We start from the raw sequence: 7,202 nt of genomic DNA, 5'->3' as shown, positions 1-7,202 counted from the left end.
CAAATGACACCTGTAATGTACCATTAGATGATCTGTATTCACATTTTATAGGTCTTTTCTACCCAAGGACGTTTCCGTAACGGTGGGTGATATTCCAAAGAGGGGATATCCAGTTGACAGCGAGGTAGCGAAAGCGAACAACGGAACGTGATGCGGTGTGAACAACTCTTGCATTTGACTTGCCACCAGATTTCGAAGGAAAACAACTCCCTCCAGATTCTATGCGTACTCTTGCATTTTCCTGAATTCTCGACGTTCATACCCTCATCATCGGACGAGGCGATTAACGCGGAGGTGTTCTTCAACGGTTTTCGGCGGCGGGGTTTCACAGCAGATGATCTGCTGGCGCTAACGCATACCTTCCAGATAATGGGCAAGATTCCGTTTTGACAGGAGGGGTGGGGAAGCAATCACGTCATGAGTGCTACTACGAACACAAAAATGAAAGTGGATATGCGCCTGTTGGTTTGCAAGAGTGACTAACAAGCCAATGAGGTGATGACTTGAAAAACAGACCTAAATTGCTAAATGCTGTAAGCTACTTAATAGTATTAAAATATTTTAAATATGCGGTACCGCTACCTATTTTTGAACTTCTCTTGTCTTCTGCTAGGGTACCTTTGCTCTTCTATCAAAGCAGGTCCTGTTTAGAACTCATCCTCACAATCCTCTCGTGGTGCTGATGTCGATGTATGTACTTTGACTAGGCGTATTGCATTCCAGACTCCCAATTTTTTGCATCACGGTATTTCTTTCGGAAATTCATAAGATTAACAACATTTTCCTTCCCTTTTCGCTTCGACTTTGACACACAGTATCGGCAAATAGCCAACCCCGTGCCTGCCTCTTGCCCGGAGGCCCCGGGTTCGATTCCGACCACTTCAGAGATTTTTACCTGGATCTGAGGGTTGGTTCACTCAGTCTACGTGATTACGACTAGCTGACGGTGAGATAGCGGCCCCGATTCAGAAAGCCAATGCAGTATAACAGCTGGCAAGACTCGCCGTGCAGACTGCACAGCAAAGAGGATAGAATAGCTCCTTTGGGCTGAGCAGCGGTCGCTTGGTAAGCCACGACCATTCGAGGCAGTTGCGCCATAAGGCTTGTTTTGTTTGTTGCGGTATATAAAGTAATGTTTCACACTGATCTCATCTTATCGTTTTTCCAGTATTCAGGAACATACTTAGAATTAGAAATACGGCCGCGTTGGATTGAGGTAGCGACAACACACACAACCCAAGATTTAACATTTCCCTAAATGGATTAGGACCTGCCGATGCTGTTTCAATTCACCTCCGCCCTAAAATAACAGTGTTTTCTCTTTTATGGCACTGAATATTTTGCAGAAATTTTCCATTGAAAGTCGACAACGTGATCAAGTCTATGTGAGATACACAGAATTTTGCCATTCCAAAAGCTGGCCGCCGTTTTACGGCTTTGAGATATTCCTCTGGTGACAATAGGGCCATCCGTTGTAAAACCTAAATGTTCTCAGGGAGACGCTAATGCACTTGAACTATTAAGGGCCGTCCACACGCGCAGGCTTTCCTTCGAGCATACTTCTGCGGTATAGTTTGCGCAAAACCGATTGTTGACTGTGAAGCGTCCACTCAGCACGATTAAATTTGCGCAAACTTCAGTACGACAAAGTTCGCCTTCGGAGTAGGTGCTATCACAGCAATGTTGCTAAGTGACGATTTACTTTTGCTACAGTTATTTTTTTACTGTTTGCTGCTGAAGAAGTAAGCTTGTAGATCGAAATGGAGCAAGAAATGGCTATAAAAAAGAGATATATATTCACATGTAAATATAATGAACGACTTAAGAGAAGATCCAGACGACTGGCGCAATTATTTAAGAATGGATGAAAACGCCTATACCGAATTGCTTCGTTTGGTAACGCCTCTAATTGAACGTCAAAATACTGTGATGCGAGTATCTATATCTCCACACGAAAGGCTGAGTTGCACTTTAAGGTTCCTAGCTACAGGAAGATCGTATAGAGACTTGAAACTTACGACGGCAATTTCTTATCAAGCTTTGACTATCATAATTCTGCACATATTTCGGGCCATTTACAATGTTTTGAGCAAAGAATTCATGAAGGTAAGTTTAAATCAATGTTTATTAAAGACAAAATTTTTGCAATAATTGCAGTTAACAATAACCTTGCGAAGGATTAATAATTAAACAGGTCTGTAACTTTTTACAAAATCGACAACAATGTTTCGCACAGCACTATCTGAATCGTTACTGTTCATTGTGGTTGTACTGGAAGACTGAGTATAACACGGCTTTTCTTGTGAATAGTTTATCGCGGTGTACGAAGACATATTATATGGATTATGCTGTGACACTGGCGAGATAGATGGCAGAGAAATGTTATAAGCAGGCACATTTGGAGGCATCTGCCTCGTAGGTAAATATACACAGCAATTTATTTTTAGGTTTCCTAATTCCGCTTCAAAAATAGCCTCATTAATTACTTTTTCCACATAAATGCGTTGATCATTCGGTAAATGTCGAAGCTTATGAGCAATATTTCGACTATAAATGCCGTGTTGATCTTCAGCTCTTCTTTCCGTCAATTGTTTTCCAATACAAGTTAGTATGCTGTCTGGGCGGTAAGGGCGTGCTCGGGGTAGGAGATAACACGCCTAGGTCAGAAGGTGGACGATCCGGTACAGAATTGCTTGCTGATGATTGTGATGGTGGGCGAGGCTCTGGGGTAGAGTAATTCGTTCTTGAATCTGTGTCACTCGAATCCTGAAAAATAATTTCTTTTTTTTAGGTTCCGAAGTCGCAAGAGGAATGGAGACAAATAGCACTAGAATTTGAGAATAGATAGAATTTTCCCTTGGGTGCCGCTGATGGTAAACACGTCATGATTGTACCGCCGCCAGAGAGTGGTTCATATTTTTACAATTATACAGGATTCCATAGTATGGTACTGATGGCAGTCGTCAGTGCAAATTATGAATTCATTATATGTGAATTTGGTGTGAATGGAAGAAATTCCGACGGAGGTGTAATTGAACAAACAGTGTTTTACAATAAGCTGAAAAATAATTCTTTATGTATTCCTGGTCCGCAACGGCTGAATCATTCTGATAAATTACTCAACTATGTGTTTGTAGGCGACGAAGCATTTGCCTTGACTTCAAAGTTTTTAAGGCCTTTCAATCAAAGAGAGTTAACAAATGAGCGCAGAATATTCAACTATCCTTTATCAAGAGCAAGGCGCACTGCAGAAAATGCGTTTGGCATATTGGTATCTAGATTTATAATTTTTCATGGGAGTATTAATTTGAAACAGGAAAATATAGACATTGTAGTTATGACGTGCTGTGTGCTTCATAACTTTTTAAGAAGAAAATTTTCTACGACATACACACCAGTCGGAAGCTTGGACTCTGAAGACACTATATTAGGCTCACTGTCATTAGGGTTAAGAACAAGCAGCGGCGAAGCGTGAACTAAGTAAGGGGGGAGACAGGTTTTTAAAAAAATTAAACTATATGGAATTATGTTTTCGACGCATACAGATCTACATTCAATATTATATTAATGACTGAAACTAAGACAAATCCTATAACAACCTATAATCCTACATGCACTCGTTTTATGTTTAAATATAGACTAAATGGGCAGTGGGAGTTGTCATATATTGCACCCTAGTAGTCCCATGTCGTCCATTAATGGCGAACTCCATTATCACAATGACCATACAAGTTGAATCTCAACAACTTTTACATTATCCGACCTTTACTATTTTGATCATTATTATTATTACTATTATCCTATAATGGCTCCTAGATCGTTCTCTCGAAGAATATTTCTAACATTCGTCGTTCACTTTCCCTTCTACCATCAATCACTACACATGACTAACAGGGTTTTAAAACTACGATTTAATTATAGTTTACTCCTACATTTAATCATATCTTCATTTACTATTTTTATGAGTTTAATTTACTCTTATTATTATTATTATTATTATTACGATTGTTAGTAGACCTTACTCCCTTAAATCACTTTCGAAGATCATAATCATTCACTCTTGTCAACTCGAGAACAACTGGGATTATTCATCATCACGTCCAAAAATAAAATTATCATTATTCCAAGAAAATGCAAAGATAGAACAATATTGAAAGTACAAATCAACGAAGTAAGGAATGCTCTCCCATCACCATTACATACAAAATTACTAAGGAAACTACTTTACTCTACGCAAGAATACAATCTAGTCATCTACTAAAAGAGAAGAAATTTTACAAGGGTACTCATATTTCCGGTGAAAATCCTTGGCGTCGGGATGCTGCTTCAGGCGACAACGTCTCTTGCCTCATCTATGGTGGTTTACGGATGTACAAAGTCATCGCGTTGGCGTGCACTCTGGACTTTAGTTCCTCATGACTGTAGCTATATTCAGCGTCTTCTTTTTACTCCAGCAAAGTCCCAGAATATCTCTCGATTTCCCTCTTGATCGCCGCATGTCGACAACTTGGTTTCCTCGGAGATAGCTGAAACTAAAATATTCTATTAGCACAGGGATCCACACTAGCTATAACTCACTAAGTTATGTACAACACTTAACTTGGCGCAACGATGTACTTTAGGTCCATTATTACTATAAGCTTCGTCTTCTGAACACATTCATTAAGTTACGATACGCCTTAGGCTGACAAATAATAGGGCTGACTATTATGATGATTAAATAAAGGTTAGATTTCCTCTCGCCTATCCACTTGAGATCGTGATTTCCTTTCATAATGTCCAATGGAACATTCCTAAAGCTTCTATGGCAAGAATCGGCTTTAATGAGCACGCTGACTGTCTGCGGTTTAACATTTTCCACCCGGGAGAATGCACGACTGTAATAAGCTCGCTGGATACTGCGTTGAGCTAACAATGAATTACACTGGCATTCAAGTAATGTAATGATCGTGCCCTACAAGGATTACACTAGTATTCACGTCGTCTGAACATATTCTTCTTTCCCGTAGAGAATACACGGTTCGACTTCTCGTAAGAAACAACTGTCCGACGTGCTCTTGAAAAACTGTTCTGGCCGTCGTCTCGTAAAATTTCTCTTGAACTGTTCTGACGTTCTTACCCAAGAACTTCCTTCGACTTAGTTCCAGAACAATCCTAATATTTCCAGCACTTTCCTCAATTTCTATTGGCTGGTAATCGGCCTGCGCCATAGCTCGTCCTTGACCGCTACGAGTGGATTTTATGAGAACATTTCTCCTCCCCTTTGTCGTCTGCCGGTGTCATGACGTAACTGCGCTCTGGTCGCCCTCGATCAGCTGTTGACCTAGTTTCGGCCGGCTCGCTCTCGCACAACTGTGTCACAGCTGGTACACGCGCACTCGTAAGCAATGCTCCGTAATAAATATTCCCAGCTTTCTCAAATTAACTGAGGTACCATTTAGACGGGTACAATATTGCTATGTAGATTTAATAAAAGAAATAAGAAATAAATAGATTTTCGTAAAAGTCACCTTAAACAATATTCTTGTAAATGAGTTCAATCCGTCTGTCCTTCATTTCAGCAAATATATCTATTACCCTCGTCTTGAAGTCTCTGGTTGGTCACTGAATTCCTTAAATAGGTTTTAATTCGTTTCAAGGCATTAATAGCGCGTTCACTAGAAACTGACGTTAACGGAATATACGGCATCTAGTTAAGCAATTTTGTTGTTTCCGTATGCACGCACTGGAGTTCATTATTCAGAAGGTAAGCCAGTAGTTGTGGGGGTTATAATACCTTAACTAATAATGGCGGGCAAGGAAGTGCACGTACTTGAAGGGTTTTCATGCTGTCATTCATTTATTAGGTGTAAGTTTGCTATATTTCGTATTTGAATATGATTATTTTATTTTTAGACTGTCTTATAATAAAATAAATTCAAATTAACTACATTAAAAGCATGTCTGAGATGATAGCCAATAAGAGCACCTTTATACCTGGGATCCAAATACTAGCCAATGAGAGCAAGAAGAAACGCTGGCAAGTCTGTCTACTGGGCGGAGAAATCTCGCTATAGGAAAGTCATAGTTCCACAGTCAGCACCTACAGATAGCGTTAGTGTTGCTCTATCTGATATCAAAGGGATCATACACAGAACGGACAGCGTCTACTTTCGCCTACGTGCTTCGTGTAACTGACGCGAGCCCTAACATTGCCGAAGTGAGACGAAAATAAGTAAAGCGGAGATGATAATAATATCATGAATGTGAAAATAACTATTGTCCTAAAAATAACTGAATTAACTAGACAGTATTTTGTTCACAAAATGTTAAGGGTACACGCTGTCTACCCTGTCTCCCCTGACGCTTCGCCCCTGAGAACAAGTGATTCTAATCTAGCTGATATAGAAAGAGGACATTACAAACGCAGTTCCAGGAATGCCAAGGAGACTAGAGAAGAGTTTTTAGCTTTTTCAATAATGAAGGCAGCGTTCCCTGGCAGAGCAGAATGTGCAATGTAAATAATAGATGAATATCTTGAAAAGTGAAGACAGTGTTTACCGACCGATTGAACTGTGTGAAATGCAGTATTAAACTCATTTAAAAACGTACTTCGTTACAACACGTACCATACCTCAAAAAGTGTTTCTTCAAAATTGGAGATCGGTATTCGAGGGGTTTCTTGGTCATCTACAAACTGCGGTAGATTGTAGTACCACAAGGTAGGTACATAAACGTCTTCTGTGCTGCTGCCTGACTCCAGTGAGTCTTTGACTTTCTTCGTTACTGAATCTCTGTCGGCGCTTGGTTCTTCTGTAAACATAAAATGGGGAAGAAATGTTAGTAGTGACCACCGGCCTACTGTAAACATTTCACAGGGTGAACTGATTAGAAAAACGTCCTATAATGAATTCAAGGATAGATTGATCTTATAAAAACTATTTCTTCCTTGTACTATTTATTTCAATATGTGCCGCATATTTTTATATAACAAAAATGTGTACCGGTAACAAAACTAAAAGTTAATTTAAATTTTATGTATACCATTTCTAAAACTGAATATTACAAAAACACGTTTGACTGTTCATTCTGAATATATAACATGAAAAGAATCCTACTTACCTTTTTTAGTTTTTCTACCATTCTGTCGTATGCAGCATTATTTTATTCCTGTCAGAATACTCCTTGGATTTTACTTTCCAAAGACAAGGCAGAGACTTGTA

At 39.5% G+C, this 7,202-nt stretch overlaps 1 protein-coding gene across 1 annotated transcript in view; it reads left to right on the top strand.

The window, feature by feature from the left end:
• The first annotated feature begins 508 nt into the window (after positions 1–508).
• Positions 509–7,202, top strand: part of LOC136882003 (zinc finger protein OZF) — a 30,998-nt gene continuing 24,304 nt past the window's right edge. The window contains exon 1 of the mRNA XM_067154491.2: positions 509–533. The gene's annotated coding sequence lies outside the window, so the exon portion shown is untranslated. The remainder of the gene's footprint in view (positions 534–7,202) is intronic.

The sequence above is a fragment of the Anabrus simplex genome, chromosome 10 (assembly GCF_040414725.1).
Source record: "Anabrus simplex isolate iqAnaSimp1 chromosome 10, ASM4041472v1, whole genome shotgun sequence".
Taxonomy (NCBI): Eukaryota; Metazoa; Arthropoda; class Insecta; order Orthoptera; family Tettigoniidae; genus Anabrus; species Anabrus simplex.
The sequence above is the reverse complement of the archived record's forward strand: the minus strand, read 5'-3'. Positions and strand labels throughout refer to the sequence as shown.